Source organism: Muscardinus avellanarius (assembly GCF_963383645.1).
Source record: "Muscardinus avellanarius genome assembly, chromosome: 2".
Lineage (NCBI taxonomy): Eukaryota > Metazoa > Chordata > Mammalia > Rodentia > Gliridae > Muscardinus > Muscardinus avellanarius.
The window spans coordinates 176,374,620-176,395,827 of NC_137787.1; positions in this window are offsets into that span (position 1 = coordinate 176,374,620).

The window sequence follows — 21,208 nt, forward strand, 5'->3', positions numbered from 1 at the left end:
TAGTGTTTAACATTGTTAACCAGTTTGGAAAGGCAGATGTCTGCAATTATACAAAAAATATTATTTTATCCAACATGTAAAAATAAACCATCATTTAAAAAAAACTTATTTTATATAGAGAGAAATAGAGAAGTATCTATGATTTTACTTTTTTTAAAAACTGGGGATTGAACACAGGGGCATTCTAACTCTGAACTATTTCCCCAGCCCAATTTTTTAAAATTCTTTATTTTGCAACAGGGTCTCACTAAGTTGTAGAGGGCTTCAACTAAGTAGCTGAGGCTGGCTGTTAGCCTACAATCCTCCTGTCAGCCTCGCAAGTACTGGAATTACAAGTGTGCACCACGATGTCTGGCTAATATTGTGATTTCTAATCACATTGTTTTCTGTGCCAAATCTTAATAAATTATAAGTGACAAATTGATTTTACAAAAGAACAGATTTTTTAAAAATTGGATTTATTGTCCTTAAGCTCTTTCATTAAATTTACTAATGGGTACATATATTTATGTATTTGCTGTAGTTCTCTGATTTCAACCTCTTTGGAAAAATACCCAGGCGTGGTAGAGTTGGATCATATGGTGGATCTATTCCCAGTTTTCTAAGGAATCTCCACACAGATCTCCATAGTGGCTGAACTAGTTTGCACTCCCACCAACAATGTAAAAGAGATCCTCTTTCCCCACATCCTCGCCCAGCATTTGTTGTTATTTGATTTTTTTATGCTTGCCACTCTGACTGGGGTTAGATGGAATCTCAGTGTAGTTTTGATTTACATCTCCTTGATGGCTAATGATGTAGAAAATCTTTTCATGTATCTATTGGCAATTTGTATCTCTTCTTTTGTGAAGTGTCTATTCAGTTCAATTGCCCATTTCTTTATTGGGTTGTTCGTTTTGCTAGTGTAGAGTCTTTTGAGCTCTTGGTATATTCTGGATAATAGCCCCCTATCAGAGTGGTGGATAGTAAAGATCTTTTCCCATTCTGTAGGCTCCTTCTTTAGGTTCTTGATGGTTTCCTTTGATGAGAAGAAACTTTTTAGTTTGATGCCATCCCACTTGTTAATTCTTGCTTTAATTTCCTGAGCTTTGGAGGTTTTGTTGAGAAAGTTACTGCCTGTGCCAGTATGTTGTAGTGTTGAGCCTATGCTCTCCTCTAATAACTTCACAATCTCTGGTCTATTTTCTAAGTCTTTGATCCATCTTGAGTTGATTCCTGTGCATGGTGAGAGGTAAAGATTTAGTTCCATCTCTCTACCAATGGACAGCCAGTTCTCCTAGAACCATTTGTTGAAAAGGCTGTCTTATCTCCAGTGTATGACTTTGTCCCCTTTGTCAAAGATTAATTAATTATATGTGTGTGGGTATGTTTCTGTATCTTCTATTCTATTCCGCTGGTCAGTATACCTGTTATTGTGACAGTACCATGCTGTTTTTACTATTATTGCTCTATAGTATAATTTGAAGTCTGGAATTGTGATGCCTCCTGTGTGATTCTTATTGCTGAGAATGGCTTTGGCTATTCTGGGTCTTTTCTTTCTCCATATAAAGTTCATGACTGACTTTTCTAGGTCTATGAAGAATGTCGCTGGCATTTTAATGGAAATTGCATTGAATCTATAGATCACTTTTGGCAGAATGGCCATTTTGATGATATTTATTCTGCCTATCCATGAGCATGGGAGAACTTTCCATCTTCCAAGGTCTTCTTCAATTTCTTTCTTTAATGTTTTATATTTTTTGTTGTAGAGGTCTTTTACATCTTTGGTTAGGTTTATTCCTTCAAGTATTTAATTAGTCAAAGCAGCCTCATATTCCTCTTTAATCAACCTTATGAATAATCCAAGTTTGTTTTGAAAATAAATGTGTTTCAAAAAATATGTTTAATTATTTTAGGTATTGATACATTATTACATATTTCTTTCCTCAAAAGAGCTGTGTATGTGTGTTTTTAACATATTAAAGCTTACTATAATATATAATTTCAATACATTAATAAAATTACTTACTGAGATCAGTTTGTGGAAATTACTCAGAAAACTTGGAATGGATCCACCATATGATTTAGCTATACCATTCCCAGATACCTTTCCAAAGGGATTGAAATCAGAATATTTTAACAATGCATGTATATGTATGTTTATAGCACTACAATTCACAGTAGCCAAATTATTAATACACCCTAGATGTCCATCAACAAAAGAATGGATTACAAAATCATGGAATATATGCACATTGGAATTCTACTCAGCAGTAATTAAGAACAAAATTATGTCATTTTTCAGAAAAATAGATAGACTTAGATAACATTATGTTAAGTGAGATTAGCCAATCACAGAAGGTGAAAGACCATAAGTTTACTCTCATATGCAGAATACATGAGGGACTTTAAATTTAGAAATCCCAGTGGAGAGAGATAAGTGGTTCAGGCCAATTTGTGTGGGTGTGTGTCAAAGGGAAGCATTAATGAAAAAAAAGTACTTTCACAGATATTTTTCACATATGTGAGAATATCAATAAAAATATCCAATAACTGGTATTGAAAAAGGGGGTGGGATGGAGAGGGATCCAGGGGAAAGCACACCAAGTGCTGTGTGTTTGTATATCCTATCAATCTGAACTACATTTTGATGTGAGACTATAATTCACCAATAAAACTATTGAAAAACCAATAAAAATGTCAAAACAACACATAGAAAATGGAAATAAAGTAAAGCAATAAATAAGCTTAAATGAGTACTACTGCAAAAAGGATAAAACAGTGAGACCAAAAGGAAATAATTCAGCAGCCTATTAAGTAATGTCTTTAAGATTAAAGAAAACTACAAAATATAGAGAACAAAGACCATGGAAACATGTAATATACACCCAAATTTGGAATTTGGTAAACTCTTAAATTTTTTTGTTCTTTTTTATGCAAAAATTTTACTTTTCATATATCATTGTGCTTTTTTTTCTGGTTTTTAAGCTCTGGAAATAAGATTTATTATTAGTAATAAATTAATAATTTTGTAGTACTCTGTTTTATTTTTATAAGAATAAGCATGGTCTCTGTTTTTCCTAGTATGTATAATAGATAATTTAAATTTAGGTTAATAAAGAGAAAATACATTTTTTTTTTTTTTTTGGTGGTACTGGGGTTCCTGGAAGCCTTTCTACCTCTGGAATACACTCCCATGGGCTACACTCCCAGACCTATTTTTTTTTTTTACTTTTTATGTGGAAATAGGGTCTCTTAAACCAGCAAGGCTGGCTCCCAACCAGAGTGATCCTCCTGTCTTCGCTTCCCAAGCGCGGGGATTATAAGCGTGCGCCACCACGCCCGGCTTAATTATTTTGTTTTTTAAAGTAAATTCTTTGAACATTATATGTAAAAGAACAGCCTATTTCTGAATATTAGAGTTATCCATTAATACAATTTATTAAAAATTTCAAATATACCCACAAGTTATATGATATTCACTTTATGTTGCAATCAGTTAAAATGGTATTGTCTAATTATTTCAAGGTTTTGATGAATGTGTATGTCAATACACAGCATCTAATGTTGCCTGCAATGTAAATATTGTAATTCTCCTGGTGGAGCAAATGTATAAAATTAATTCATTTCCTGACTGTACTGAGACCTCAAAATATTTTATTGTGGTGAATAAGAATAGACCATCATTTCAGTGAAGGACAAATAGAAATTATAGTTTCTTTCAGAAACACTCCTGAGTTACTGGAAGATGAATTCTCTTTATAAGAAAAAGTAAATGTCAAATTATTATGTTGAAAGTTTCTAAAAGTGCTCTTTCTTTATTTAAAAGTACATCAGAATATATTCACAAACTTGAAAATAAGAGTCCTGCAGTGTTTAAAAAATGATACAATTTGTGATTAATTTTATCAGTTGTACAAATAGGTAATAAAATATAGAATACAATAATATGTGTTAATTAAATTTTGCACCAAGCCCAATAAACACAAAGTGTGTGCTCCCATTTACCAAAAGTACAGTGGAAAAGTAAATATGTCAGGAATACTTGATGTTACTTTAGCTTTGCCTTTAAATATTTATGTATTATTCACCAAATATCTGCAGCAGTCCATCTCAATTAGTATATTTATAAAATGAAGGTGAGAATTAGAAGAAATTATTTACAGCTATAAAATATATAATATTGCAACTTTAATGTAATGAGTGTCTGAACATGTTCTGTGACTTTAGAGATTAGTCAATAAGACTCCCCTTCTTTTTTAATTGGTGTATTGTAATTATATTTCATATTTAGGAATAGAGTGAAAGAAATAGACATGCACACAACATTTGCAGCATTTCCCTTAAAGTCTCACTTCCCTCCTTTCCCTTCCCCATATATGTCTTTGAGATTGGCATTAATATAAGTATATAACTTTTTTTATTGGTGCATTGTAGTCATACATCTTAATGGGATAAAAGATGTTGGATACATACCTGCACACATCACCCAATTAGCCCTTACCCAATACCCCTTCATTTTCCTCCCCATCTCTCCTTCCCATGCTTGGCTTAGTGATTGGCTTTGATATGTTTGTTTAAATATATCATGTGCTTTAAAGAGTTTTCCTCTTTCCCCTTCCCGTCCCCTCAGTTAGGTTGCCTTATTTGCTTCCCTATATGATCTCCTTCTTCATCTAGCATTCTTCCTCTTACCCATTTCTCCCAGGATTTTGCATATCAGGAAAAGCATCCAATTTCCTATTTTTGTAACTGACTAATCTCACTTATCATAATGTCCTCTAGTTCCATCCATTTCCCTGTAAATGATATAATTGTGTTTTTCTTAATGGCTTAGTAAAATTCCATTGTGTACATATCCCAGTTTTGTAATGCATTCATCTGTTGATGGACATCTTGGCTGGTCCTTAGTTTGGCAATCGTGAATTGTGCATCTATGAACATAGATACACATACATTATTTTAACTGTATACTTATTTACATCTCTGTCTTCCCTGCTCCCTCCCCTAAAACCCTTTCATTGCTCTAGTGGAATCTGTTCCTCTCTCTGATGTTATCCTTGTTTCCCAATTTCTATCTTTCTTCCACATATGAGAGAAAACATATGACTACTCTCTTTTTGAGATTGGCTAATCTTTCTTAGCATAATATTCTCAAGTTCTATCAATTTTGGTCTGAAATGTATCTATTAAAACTACCGTTCTACCTTTCTCACAAAATTAGATTTACACATGGTTTCTCTATTAATTATCAACTAAAATAATTTAATATATTTAATCCTATTTTATACTAGGCTTGGCAACAATTTCAGTGTTTATCTCAAACATTATTTTAAAATCAACATTACTTCAGTGACACTAAATGATTCCTGCTAAGAAGACATTTATATATCCAGACTTGAAAATAATTGCTATTCATGAAAATAATTGCTACTTAAGCATTGTTGAATGTTATGGGACATTGTATAGTTTATTAATATATCATATATATGTCCAGTTATTCATAAAATGTTGATAAAGCTCGGCATGGTGGCCCATGCTTGTAATCTCAGCATTCAGGAGAATGAGATAGGAGGATCATGGCTCGCAAACAGTCTCAGGTACTTAGGCCCTTTGCAACTTAGAGAAACCCTGTTTCAAAAATAAAGAATAAAACATAGAGCTGGAGGTATAGCTCAGAGGTAGAATGTCCCTGTGTTTCATCACCAGTGCCACCAAAAAATGTTGATTCATAAAAATATCTCTTAATGCATGATAAAGATCCTTGCTACACACAGTACAGGTCATAGACATTGGCAATATTAAAGAGATAAAAAATAGATAAATTTCCAATCCTAATCTAATGATTAAGAATCTTTATTTTGACAATATTTCTAAGTAATTACAAGTATATTCAAGTTGGAGAAGCCCTGGTAAAAGTTATTTTAGGCAAAATAATTAACATATTTTTAATATAAAACATTACTGTATATAACATTCATAGTTGGGAAGTATTTGTGGTTCATCTAATTATTATAATTGCTATCAAATATATATCTGTATATATGTATTACCTGAATTTAAATCATTCCATTGTTAATGTCTTCGCCTAAAATAACATGGACGGTTTAATCAGTATCCCAATAAATCATTTGAACAGGAAGAAAAATAGAAAATAGGAAGGAAAACAAGAAACATTTTCTTTAAGAAGTAAAGATTAATCTGAGCTATTCTCCCTTTCTCATATACTTTATGAAAAATTTTAAAAAATATTTCCTGATTGATTTATTTTAGGAAGTCAATATTTTAGGGAGTTTTCATTCTAATATTAAGTAAATAAGAAATAAGAATTGCTTGCAAACAATTTACTGATATGTTAAATGCTATTAATATAATTTATAAAAATAATTTTATTATATTTAATTTGAAATAATTTTTCAGAAATCATTATACCTGAAGCACATATTATTATTTTTACATGCAAAATTGCACACCAAAACAGGTCTGAAAATATTTTCAAAAAGCACACCAGTCACATTTTTTGCTTTTCTATTAATTTTATTCTTTCTCTTTTTTCCTGTTTGAATTCTTTGTTTTTAGGCTTTTTAAAAAATTTTTATTGGTACATTGTAGTTATACAGCTTAATGGGGTACAAGATGGTGGAGGCATACATGCACACATCACCCACTTAGCCCTTACCCAATTCCAGCCCCGCTCCCTCCCTCCCCCTCTTTCTTATGTTTGGCTTAGTGATTGACTTTGATGTTTGCTAATGTACATCATGAACATTAGAGAATTTCCCTTATCCACCTCCCATCCCCTCAGTTAAGTTGCCTTATTTGATCATCTATCTATAGTATCTCTTTCAAATATTTTTTATTTAATATCAACATGAAAATATCACCTGTTTTCAATAATCTGATATATAATCTACCTTTGAGGCTTACTCTACTAGAATATTTAAAATTATATTTGCCATAAATTTCTCCTTCCCTCTCCCCAAATCCAGATTCTTCTCAGCCTATTGTATTCCATTTTTCCATTTCTTGTATAACATTTTATACTATGTGGTTAAGTTGCATATGTAGTTTATCATGTACTATATATCTAATGCAGTGACTTTTTCTGACATGCATCCAATTCATGCAAAGAAACTCACACAGCCTAGTGCATAGTAGGTTCTTATTAAAATTTTGTTGAATTAATGAAACAATAAGAACTTTGTCAATACTTGTAAACTTTCTGTGACAGAAAGTGAATGGTCATCTGTTTCCTCGAATATTCACAAGTTAGAAAGTAATTGGGATAATGGTCATGTGTTTTTTCTCATATGCACAAGCTAAGGAGTAATTGGGATACCAGAGGGAATCCAGACAATAGAAGTAAAACCCCAGTGGAGCCAGGGAGGTGGTCTGAAGAGAAGAGGAGGGATAAACCTGAGGTTCATCAATGGAAATATTACCATCCACTATGTGTTCATATGTGAATATACCAAAGTCAGTCTCAGTACTCTGTATTGGTAAGGATGAAAATGGGAAAGGGAGGGGGTGCACCAAGTGCTCTGTGCAAGTATGTCACTGTGAATATGATTTACATTATGATGTGCTACTATAATATACCAATAAAATCACATTATTAAAAACTTGCAAACTTAATGATTGTTAGGTTCTATGCTACATCTCTTGATGCATTGTTCCTTTCATTACTTCCATAAGTTGTTTGAGGTCTATCTAAAAAAAATAGTTTGATCATATATATATAGTTTGATCATTTCTTCCATGCTAAGCACTGTACAAAGAAATTACATATGTGTATGTGTTTGTGTGTGGATGAAAATTATAACCCTCATTATGACTCTGAGGTTAGTTAATAAAAGTTAAATTTTATATTATAGGTAAAATATATGTAATTTTTATTGATTTATTACTATTGAGTCAATGAAATTGACTAAAGGTAACTTTAATTAAAATATAAAAATATTATTAAATGTATCTTAAAATCAGTTTAATAATTTAGAAAAAGTGGAAACATTAACTGGAGAATCTCAGAAAATGATGAAGAATCTGGCAACTTAAGAGAGTGGAAAATGGTGCCAAAGCGATGTCACAGAAAGTCTTCTGAAGACATTCTTCTGTTGCTGTCTGTCTCTACTTTCCACATCAGTGTTCATGGCATTGCTGTACTGTGGTCTTGTCCCAGGTCACTACTAGCTGATATGCCCAAATTCTGGAAATTTTACAACAGTCCCTTAAATAGCTATTCTGAGTCACTATAGACTTAAAACTTTATAAAGTGTAATGTGAATGCATTTGCACTTGAACTATTTTCTCTTCTTTCTTAGTAAACAGAGAATAGTACATTACAACAATAAAATATTTTTCAAGAACCATATCAAGAATACATATAAATCATCCAACTTTATTAACTACATGTAGAAATGCCTTCCTTGGTAGAAATGACTCTGCACAGTAGAAGTGGGCATGTTTGTGACTATAGTCATTTTGAAGGACTATTTGTCAGGGTCTAAATGCAAAATTAGGTTAATTTTTCACCATTTGATTTCACTTAAAATATAATTCTGTAGGCTTTGTCCTTGAAAATACACCCATATTTCATATGAATATATACTTGAGCCTTTTTATTTTATACATGACTGCAAAAGAAACAAATAAAAAAAAATCTTATAGTCACATGAATGATTAGTTTCCCTCAGTGTTAATATGGAAAATAGAATGGCAATTCTCTTTGGTAAAAAGAAAAAAATTCAGACAGTTGTGGTGGTATACACTTGTAATCCCAGCATTTAAGACCCTGAGACATGAGGATCATGGAGGATCATCCTTCAAGAACAGTCTCAGCTATTTAGTGAGGCCCTTTACAACTCAGTGAGACCCTGTTTCAAAATAAATAATAAAAATAGGGCTGGAGGTATATCTCAAAGGTAGAATGTCCCTGGGTTCCATGTCCAGTACCAAAAGTAAATAAATAAATAAATAAATAAATAAATAAATAAATAAAATAATAATAAAAGAAAAAGTTCATGATTAATTTTCATTAAATAAATATAACATGTTATATACACTAATGAAATAATATTTTATTATGTTTCTATTCAACTAATTGTGTAGCTTATTTTTCTCTCTCAAACTTTTCTTATGACCATGATTTGAGCAGTTTTTTCTGTATTTAGCAACACTGGTCTATACATTTTTCCCCTATGACACGAGAAAGGTGGTCAGTGTGATACAGAATAATGACCCAGTGAAGTTTAAAAATATAATACCAAGGTCCTTAAAATACATTACATTACATGGTAAAAAAATAGTTTGCAAGTATGTTAAGTGTCTTGAGATGGTGAGATTATTCTGATTTATCCAAGTACGCCCACTCTAATCATAGGGATCTTAATCAAAGAAGCAGGGGTTCCAAGTGAGAAAGATAAGAAACACTGGTTTCAGGCATGAAATAAGGAACTATCTTCAAGAAGTGCACATGGTATCCAAAACTAAAAGATGAAAGAAACCAAATAATCTCCTACGGCATCCAGAGAGATAGTACCTTTTTGTCATTTCTGCCACTGAGTGTATGGAAATTTGTTTTGTAGCAAAAAGAAGTTAATTCAGTCAATTACATTATTTTAAATGTGTTAATATCAATTTATCTTCTACTATGACTTATCTCACTAAACATAGTATAAACAAATACAATGTATATGTAAAAATAGAGGTGTTCATATATTGAAAGATTTACTAAATGTTATGGAAGAGAAATGTATTGAGTTTAGAATGGACAGGTACAAAACTAGGAAAAATTATTGTAATCTGAAGTGATCAAAACTTTAGAATGATTACAAAGATAACTAAGACAGTTATTTTATGGAAAACACAATTGTGAAGGTGAAAAAAATGAAGTCAGCAATTGGGGAGCATAGGTCAGAAAATATTGAAAATTTGGAATTTTCCAGCTGGTAAAAATATTATAAAATAAAATGATGCAACGTGTATATGTTTTATTTCTCTTCAAGAAAACAGATAAAAAAAACTCATAGATAATGCACTTGGACATTAGAAAGTACATGTAGGATTTTAATTAACAAATAATTTTTTTAAAGTTTTCACTCTATATCAAATAGTTCATGAGCATATTCAAGTAAGTGAATAAATGCATCAATTGAATCAATTCTTAACAAGTAGTTGTTTGAAAAATTAGTTATTTAAGATCACCTGTTAGTAAGTTTTCCATTACTTTGACAAAGTACTTGAGAAAAACAAATTAAAGCAGGGAATGTTTATTTTGGTTCATAGTTTCAGTCCATGTTTGGCTGGCTCCATTGCTACACGCTCAGTCCATCATGAGGGAGGGCATCATGACAGAGAAGTCATAGAGAAACACAACTTAATACCCCATGGTAGCTGGAAAGGAGAGAGAGAGAAAAAAAGAGAAAGAGAGAGAGAGAGAGGGAGAGGGAGAGGGAGAGGTAGGGAGGGAGGGAGGGAGAGGTAGGTAGGGAGGGAGGGAGGGAGAGAGAGAGAGGAGGAGGAGGAGGAGGAAGAAGAAGAGGAAGAGGAGGAAGAAGAGGAGAAAAAAAAGATACCCTTCCAGGGCATGTCCACAAGTTATTTCTTCCAACTAGGTCTCACAATCTGAAGTATCTACACCTCTCAATTATGCCATCAGTTTATGAATCTTATAAAAGTATTTATCAACTGATGACATTAAAGCCTTTGTGATCCTGAAGGCTCCTCTCTGTACACTGTTTTTTTTTTTTTGAAGATTAAACCTTCAACACTTGAGACTTTGTGGGGCATTCCAGTTTAAAGCTCTAACTTTCTACCCTAAAGGATCATGCCCACATCACAAAGCAAAATGCAATTAGTATATCTTCAAGGGTCCTCAGAACATTAACAGATTCAGAATTCCTCAAAGGTCCAAAGTTGCCTCTGAGATTTAAGGAAAACTCTGAGCTGTGAGCCCCTATAAAAATCAAAATGCAAGCTACATATTGCTAATATACAATGATGAAACAGGTGTATGCTAAGCATTCAAATAGCAAAGGGGAAGAAAAGCAGAACACCTAAGAAAGATTAGGCCAAAATAAGAGGAAAGACTGGCAGAGCAAAAAGTAAATCCTGTACCCCCACATGTCACATTTGGAGCCTGTGAGCTCCAAAAGGCTTGGGACGTCTGCCCCTGTGTCCTTGCAGGCTGCAGCTCACATGGCCTCTCTCTTGGCCTGGCTCTGCTTGCTCTCTGCAGCTTTTCTCAGCAGACATTCCATGTCCTGATTAGAACTGACACTCCTTCTTCATTGCATATTTATCTGTGTTCTCACAGGTTCACAGAATATCTTTTCTCGGTCTGCTAACAAGATGTTTTCCCCTCCATACATTCCTAGGGTTTGCAAACCTTCCTTTGGAATCATGGTGGAAACATCCATGGCCCTGTAACTTCTGCGTTCTGCATTCCTGTAGAGTTAGCAGCCCATTAGATCTGCTAGATCTAATGACAATTAGAACACATAGACCTGCTGCCAGCAGGAGCCTTTGCTAAGACCTTTTGAGCATGGCTGCAGTGGCCTCTGAGTGCCTAGACAGATAAGCAGGATAAAATGGTTTCTGGGGAAATGGTTTCCTAAGAAGTGGTTTCTTAAAGAAGGGTATTCTGGCTCTTTCTTTGTAAAGCACAAAACAATTTTCTGTGACATTTTCCCCATGCAAGCATATTAGTGAGAGGCAATGCTTTCAGTATGGGTAAATTTCTAAACTCTATTATATCTGTGGACAATATAGTTGATAGAATTTGAAACACATTTACATTAAATTTCTGAAATATCTAAGAATTTTAACTAAACTTTATACAGAGGAAATGTTTCTTCAGTGAAATATAGATTCCAGTATATAGGAGTCATGGAACATTTAGAAAATATTCATTTGGATACTGATCATGTTTCAAAGGTTTAATTTTTTTTCTTTGAACTGTCAAGAATTTTTTTTTCTTTTGTAATTTGAAATTACTATTCTCAATGATGTGAAGAGACAAAAGAGGGGAAAAAATCATTGTTTTAAAAGTGGATGCACAAGCCCAGTAACTATCAAGTATAAAAGCAGAATTTCTCCGGAGGAATTTTAAGCATAGACATTCTTTTGTGGAGGTGGGTGACTTTTTAAACAATAGGATTTAAAAACCTCCTCAGTTAATAACCTACTAGGTTACTCCTGCCTACGTTATGACCATTGTTTTCTTATCCATTGCTACTATTTTTGGTGATATGTACATGTTTCAGAAACCTTTATCTTTGTCCTGAGACAAGACTGTCTTTATTTTGTTTCCTTTATTCTCATGGCCCTTAGATCTTAACAATGTCCATTAATCCCTGATTGACAGATCTCAGAGCTTCTGTCAGCACTGCCAGTCCTACATGCCATTAAACTGTCATTGAAGTTCCCAGCACCAAAAGTAAATCCCAAGAAAGTTCTACAGTGTTATTAACTCAGCGAGAGAGAAAATTTTCTTATGCATTCTTTGAGTCTTTAACGTGACATAACATGATTTAACAAAAATAGCTTTGATAATGATTTTTGAGACTTTTCATTTTTTAAACAGACAAATGGAAAGTATATGCTTATGGTATTCAGTGTGATTTTTAATATACATACATGTTATGAAATGGCTAAATCAAACATTTAACATATTGCTTATTGATAAGTTGGGTCCCACCCTTCTCCAAAGCAGGGACAGGAGAAGCAGAGGTATCACGAAAATTCAGGTGCCTGGAGACTCCAAGCATCGTGAGGAAGACTCCAGAGGTCATGAGACTACAGTTGTTGTGAGAGAATTGATATGCCTATAAAACATCGGTACTTCTGATCTGCCACATGACTCAGCCGGCCAGTTGGGACTATGTGCAGCTCTCCTGATGCGTGGCTCGTTGGTCACTTCCTCCAGGGCCAGCTGACTCCCCAAACGTGCTGGGTACTGATTAAAGCAGCTTTTCTGACACCTCCGCTGATGTTTATCCCCTTCGCGACTCCCTAACTCTATTTTCACCATTTCATTCACTACCTCATATAATTATATAATTTTTCTTTCTTTCTGATGAGCACACAACTATTATCTTATTAATTTTTTGGTTTTGGGTATGGAACCCAGGAGCTTTCTACCTCTAAGCTACACCCCCCCCAGCCTTAGTTTCTGTTCTTTATTTTGAAACAGGGTCTGAGTTGCAAAGTGCTTCACTAAGTAGCTGAGGCTGTCCATGAACCTGTGATCCTCCTGTCTCAGTCTCCCAAATGCTGGGATTACAAGTGTGCACTACCACTCTCGGCACCTTAATGATTTTTAACTGTGCAATAATAGTTAATAATTATCATCTGTCTACTGTATCTTGGCATTCTTGGGCTCATTTCTCCTATCACACAGAAATTTCATATGCTTTGACCAAGATCTCTTCAATAATGTTAACCTCCCAGTCTTAGTTATCACTGTTTTACTGTTTCTTGTAGTTCCACATTTTTAGATTCTTCATAAAAGTAAGGTCATTGAGTGTTTCTATGTCTAAAGTGTTTCACTTAACATAATGTCTCCTAGGTCCATTTATATTGTTACAAATTACAGAATTATTTTATTTTTATGGTTAAATAGTATTATATATATCACATATCATATTTTTAGTGATGAATAAATTGATGAACACAGGTTGAATACATGTGTTGTCTATTGTGATAAATACTACAGTGAACATTGGTATATCATCATATAGCTCTATTTTGGCTACTGATATTGTTTCCTTTGAATATATAGCTGAGTTAATAAGTATTAATTACAAGGCTTTTATTTTGTAAATTAGAAAATTTTGGTAAGATCTTTTGCCAATGTAATGACTATTTTTTTATTTTTCTTTTTAGTTTTCTGAATTTAAGATGACAAAAATTAAAGAATATTTTCTAAGTATTAATTGAAAATTTGCATGTCAAAGTCTGCTCTCTTATTTTTGACAAATTATTAAGACATTCAACCCAATTTGTTTTATGAGTACAGACATTTATTATTGTTATTATGTTTCTATTTTACTTGTAAAGAAACTATTGTGTTTAGAAATAGTTTTTTTTATCTATTTTATGTATCAATGTGGTATTGTGCACTATTATGTAAAGATACCACTCAATTTCAAAGCCCTCATTTATATTAAAAAAATTATTCTGAGCATTTTATATTCAGTTGGGCTCCATTTAGCAGTGTGACTCAGCTTTCTCTGGTACTGCAAAATCTGTTTTGCTTAAGCAAAAGTAATGCATAAGATTATTTCAAATTTATTCAATGTTCATGACTCTTCTTCCATGTATAGCATCCAAATAGAGTAAAAAATCAATATTAAATCTAAAAAATCCCAAGAAATAAATAATGGTTCTTGCCTTGAATTGTCTAATTTTTTTTCTGTTCAATTAACTAATTGTGTTTTTAGAAAATATGAATTTTCTTTGATTTATCATAGTTGTCTTTCATTTTGCCTATATAACACAAATTTAGTCACTAAATGATCAAGTTGTACTTTCACATTTTAAAACAGCTTAAATTTCAAAAGATATAAATTTGAAATATAAAATCTGATTCATAAAATAGTGTACAGTGAAATAATTTTGATTTTTTCATAAGAAATAGAAAGAATTTTTCTAAAAGTAATACATTATGCTTTGCTGTACAGATGGTACATTATACATCATAAGAACATTAGATTTTCATATAAACTAGATTTTTTTTCTATTTAAAAAATAAGAAAGACCGGTTCAAACAATATCTTACCAAAAGAGGATGGAATTTTAAATTTACTTTTACTTTTTTTTTTGTAGAAAATTCTACTATTAATCCTGGAAATTCTACACATGAGCCAAAAAGAGAACTCGCAAATGTGATGAGTAAAAGTTAAGCTTGTTTGAAATCCTCAATATCATAGAGAAACTACAGAGATAGAGAATATTGAGTCTCATCATTCAATGAAAGTCAATCTTGATCTTAAATTATTGTGACATAATAGGAAACATAATTTGGGTTTCTGCTCTCAGTTCCTGAAACAAAGCTACAAAACAAAACAAGCAAACAAAACAAGCATAGTAACTGTCTCTGTGATAGAGCTGATAGAAGCATTTTACACAGTGCTCTTATAAGTCTTCAAATGTAGGGTGATAAATCTGTCTGGTATTTAAGGAGTTTACCTTTGGTGAGCCCCTGGATTGCTTCAGGATAGCAACTGGTCCGTAGAAAGGCCAAAATGTTTTTAAAATATTAGAATTTTTCAGTTCATCCATCCCTGTCTTCCAGGGAAAAGAACTAAAGTGAAGAGTGAATTAATAATCAATTATTTCTACTTAATTAAACCTGAATAAAAGTCTTTAAAGCATGAAATTCAGATACCTTTCAGATGAGCACATCCACAACAGAAGAATGATATTCTTCCTTCCTCACTATCTTCCACCCAGGGATAGAAGCTTTTTTGGGGGGGATACTTTGAGATATTTTTCTATGCATCTCTTTATCTGGCTATTAATTTATACCCTTACAATATCTTTAATAAGAGACCAGTAATAGTAAATTTAATTCTGAATATTTTAGCCAACTATAGGATTCAAAGAGAAAATCATAGAAACTCTCAATTTATAACCTCTCAGTCAGAAATATAGGAGTGCTAAATTGGTGACTGACATCTGAGGTGTGGCAATTTTTGTGAGACTGAGAACTAAATTTGTGGAGTCTGCTATAACTCTAGGTAGTTAATGCCAAAATCAAATTAAATTATAGGGCATCTAGTTGACGTTGGCAGAAAATCAGAAATTTTCTCAGTTTGGAAAACCCATACTCATGGTTTCAGAAAGGTCATAGTTGAGATCATAGATGTGGGTTCATTTTTGTTTTTGTTTTTCCAGGTAGAACCCTGGATCATGTTCTCACATGGTTTATGAGAAATGATACAAGGTTGGAGACATGAGGAAACTTTGATCCCTGAATATCCATCTAGTAACGCACAGAGTTAAATTGCATCTGTGAAATCATGAGTTACTAAAGATTAAAGTAATCAATGGAATTGACAAATGATAGAAAAAAATTTACTAAAAGTTGGCCCAACAAAAATCTGAAAAACATTTTTCAATTAAAATGAAATAAATTAAAAAGTGTCCAATTAATTCAGGGCAAGGTAAGATATCTCAGACTTGGCTGGAGGAAATACAAAATTGCACAGAGAATCTGGAAAACAATTTTCCAATTCTTGAGAAATTAAGTATGCAGTACCTTAGGACCCAGTAATTTTGTCCTTGGACATTTATCTCCCCCCCAAAAAAAACATTATATTAATAGATGCTATGTCTATGATAGCAGAGATTTTGAATCAGTACGTGTATCTCTAAAGTACTGAGCGGTTAATCAGTTTGTGTTAAAAAATATCATGGAATACTATTCAATGACAAGAAGCACACATATATATGTGTAGAATATAAATAAATATGAAAATATATATGCATTTATGAATTTTACCTGTATATGTAAAACATCTTTGTCAACAATATAATATAATTTTTACTTAAATGTAATAGTTGACAAGAAAGTAAATGTCATATAAATATTAACAAATAAATATAATATAGTAGAGGGTAGCTTCAACTAGATTTATTCACAAAAGGAATTATTATATATTTTCATTTTTATATTTTTGAGATAGAACTTGGAGAATGAAAGAAAAAAAATTGAGATGAGACTAAGTCTTATTTTTCTTGTACTCCTAGGGATTGAATCCAGGGGTATTGATACTATTGAGTTACATCACCAGTACTTTTTATTTTCTAATTTGAGAAAGGGTGTTGCTAAGTCTTCCAGACAGGCTTCATACTTGTTATCTTGCTGTCTCAGCCTCCCAAGTAGCTAGGATTACAGTTATAGGCCATCATGCTCAGTATAGACAATGATTCTTGATGAATTTGTTTTCTCTTTACCATTTAATACAGAAATTAAATATTTGCAATGGTTCTTAATGCTTAATTGAAATTTATGTTTAAAATGTAATCTAAATATGCATACATTAAATTATATATAGAAAAAGGCAACACAGGAAAAGATTCTGTGAAGGACTACAATATAAAATCTTACAATCAGTAATACTGATTGTGAAAATACTATGACTTGAACATTGATTCTATTCCGTGAGAAAGAAAATCATCATGGTGGATATTTTCTCTCCTTCTATAGATTTTCCAGACGAAGGAATGATACAAACTACATACATATTTATAAAAAGTATTAAATAAGATAGAACATAGTTAATGGGACTATAATGTGCAGATAAAAACACCATCTTCATGATTGTGGGAGACTTTGCTAAAAAAGGCTACAAGTAGATTTGCTATTTTCATTTTGCATTTTGAGTTTGTTTAAATAATGCTGTTACAAATTAACTTGTCAAGATAAACTAGAAGAAATCAGTGACAATGAAGAGTTCAAAACACTAGACTTAGGATCTGGCTTAGTTTGGAGGAGAGACAACACATGCATAAAAATAAATATCTGAAGATGAATTTATATAGAGACATAACTGTGTCATTTATACAGAGACATAAAAGTTGATGAAGTTTATTTTTATGGCTTCTAGCTCCTCTGTCAAGTCAGATATATATGCTGTTGAAGCAAGGGGGTAGAGAGGGTGGACACAGATAACAATATCTTAATATGACCTACATTCTTTGGCATACAGCGGTCAGCATAGAATCCTGGTCTATTACAAAGGTAGAATGAGCTGTATTTTTGAAGGCACATAATTACACCACAGTTAGGACTCTAATATGTACAGAAGACAATAATTTACTTTTTTGCAAGTGATAAAAAGTATTAGGATTTTATCTATCAATAAATAGGATAGAGGTAAAGATGATAAGTTATAGATAAGAAATTCCTAATATTCCAATGTATATACCTAAAAATTATAATGTATATATTTTTCTGTGTATGTAAAAATCTTGGATGTCAGGTTTTTTGCATCCAAGGATGTGTGTGTGTGTGTGTGTGTGTGTGTGTGTGTGTGTGCTTGAATGTGTATGCATGTTGACACTAGTTAAGTTTTGTCTTTACACATATCACACTGAGTCTTGGATATGGGGTATAGTCTAGTGGTTGAGCACTTACCTAGAATACCAAAAGTCTTGAATCTTATTTCCAGCACCAGAAAAGGAGAATGTGAGAAAAAACCACAATGATGACAAAACTGAGGCTTTCACTCTAAGGCAAAAATTGGAAAAATTTCTGTTCATATGTAATTGTCTTAGGAAAGAAAAACTAGGTGAAAGTAATATTTCTTTTATGGAAATAAAACCAAGGAAGAAACATTTAAAGTTCTGAATCTGGGCATTTCTGGGACTGCTAGAGTTGGAAGTTTATTCTTGGTTAGTCTCTCCCCTGCTCCTTTGAATCTTTGAAGTAGAATTTCCAAAGCTTAGATGGAAAAGGAGTCTGACACGTAAGTACTGGAGATGTTTTTTTTTTTTTTCTTTTTTCTTTTTTTTTTTTCTCAGCAAACATGCAAAATGCATTGGTGGCTGTGCCTGACAAAAACTTCACTTCTTCCACAACTCAGGATGTGTTAGGAAAAAAAAAAAAAGTTTTCTTCACCCAAGAAGCTCAGAAAGCTTGGCACAAGGAGCTATCTATGAGGGCTCCAGGAATCCCATGCCCATCTTTGAGCAATAGTGTAGACTTCCAGACTTTGGAGAGAGGAACAGATATTCTGAGTGCATCTCATGGAGATGGGATGTACGTAGAACTAAACCAGCAGGAGCTACATGTCAGAGAAACAAACATGCAGAGACCAATCTGGAACTCTCTCTTCTCATTCCTTAATTACAAAATGCAAAGTAAGCATATTCTGAACACAGAAAGCAAATAGGATGATAAAAGACAAAAGATTATGATATTTAAACTGAGTTTAAACATGGCATAACTGCAGAAATAGATAACTTGACAGAATTTATTTGGAAGTACATAGATTAAAATTTCTACCATCATTTTGAAGGTACTGCTGTCCTTCATAAGAGTGTGTTAATGAGTCTATGTTCATATCACTGTGGACTGAAGAATGAAAATCATAAGAGGAAAAGAATCAAGTCTCAGATGACATCACAGGTTTGGTTTGTTAAATCCAAACAGTATCCTGTGATGGAAACATAATAACTTAAAATTTTAAGGATAAAGAAATGTGGTCTCACTGAGTTCTGTAAGACTTCAATCATTCAGTGTTAGGATTGTTTATAAAGAATCATTCACTGTTTTGTTTAAAAAGCAAGCATTGCTAAAAATACAACCTATTCTTATATAATATTATTTCCTACTCTGCTGAGGTCTTCTGTTAACTACCCAATGTATTTTGCATACTGCTTCCAATTCTTGATAAATTCCTATATGTAAATCCTTCCAACTGCAGTAAAAGCCAGAAAACTCATTTTCTGATGTTCCTTACTATGGCTACCTTCTCCTACTTAACATGATGGCTGTTTTAGACTTCTACTTAAATTTATGTTTGTCAAAAAGAAGTCCAAGAAGTTTATCAAATCCCAATAAGACTAATATGTCAAAATTAAGTGTTAACTGGCAGAAATACAGAGGCATTGACAACTGGGTACAGAGATGATTCAAGGGTCAGATCTTCATGCCTAATGCTGGATATGGAAGGAATGAAAACAGTGCCCAGTGGCTTCTGGAAGTTCTTGATCCATAACTAAAGGAGCTGGGCATGCTGCTAATGAACAACACATTTTAGATTGTCACTGTGTCTGTCTGGTTCTTTGGTTTTACCAGATATTATGTAAATTGTCAAACATTATTTGATATTTTTCAAGGATTCTATTTCTGTTTAAGTAATTCAACAAAAAATTGATTATTAGCAAGCAACAATTCTAAACAATAATCATTCTGATTTAAAAGTACATGCTGGATCATATAAAATTATTATTATTATTATTATTATTATTATTATTAAACTTGGTACTAGGGATTGAAACCAGGAGTTTTATAACTCTGAGCTATATCTTCAGTCATATTTTATTTTTTCTTATCTTGAAGCCAGGTATATCACTGAATTTCAGAAGCCCTCACTACGTAGCTGAAGCTAGCTGCTTACCTACAATCCTTTTTTCTAAGCCGCCCAAGTACTGGGATTACCAGCATGTACCACCACAACCATGTGAAAATTATATTGATGATTATGATAAAAAGATGAAAATCTTTATATACATCCTCGATTTTTAGATAATATTCTGAAATAGAAAAATCATCTTCCTTGGGATGATGTGTTTTTAGTAGTAGTAGTAGTAGTAGTAGTAGTAGTAGTAATAGTAGTAAGAGTAGTAATAGTAGTATTGATAACCTGAGGATTGGCCCCAAAGGCATTCTATCTTCAAGATATCCCCCAGCTTTTTAAAATTGTTTTTATTTTGAAACAGGATCTTGCTAAATTGCTGGGGCTAGCTTTGAATCTGGAATCTCTGTATTTTAGCCTCTCTGGTGCTGAGATTACAGGCATGAACCACAATGCCCATTTGATCTTTCTTTTGGGGCTTACTACATGGTTCTCTCATAAATCACATATTTGCCTAGAGTATAAAATTTTTAGTAAAGAAATTACCAACAGCTTACACAAAGAGAGTCTGAGTTGACTGTCTCCAGTTGACTTCCTCAGCCAGATTCTTTTGTCTTAGACTAAACATAGTTTCCTTAAAGAGTGTGAAGATATAATGTTAATTGTCTGAGTTAATCTGGAAGATGAAGTAGTGTGGGTGCTCAGGTGAGGTTTGCACCTGTTTCCAATATTTGAGACAAATTCATATGGAAAATTCCATATTCTGCCAGATGGGACTCCAAAAGCAGCTGGAAATTTATACGTGTCTATGTAAATCAAGTGGAAAAATATTTAAACCAGCATAAAGCAAATAGGACAAACATTTGTCTTTATTTAATGAATAAAAATCAAAGTTATACAAACACCTTTTAGTAATATGGTTATTTATTGTACTTCTTATTTTTCCAGTAATATTTTTTGATAACACTATGCATTTCCAATTTTATAACTAATTTGCCTAAGCAAGTCAATGATGCACATGTATAATCCTTAATAGTAGGAATACTGAAACAGGGATTGAAGGTTTGAGGCTAGCCTCAGCAATTTAGTGAAGCCCACCATAACTTAGCTGGACTTTGTTTAAAGAATAAAAAAATAAAATA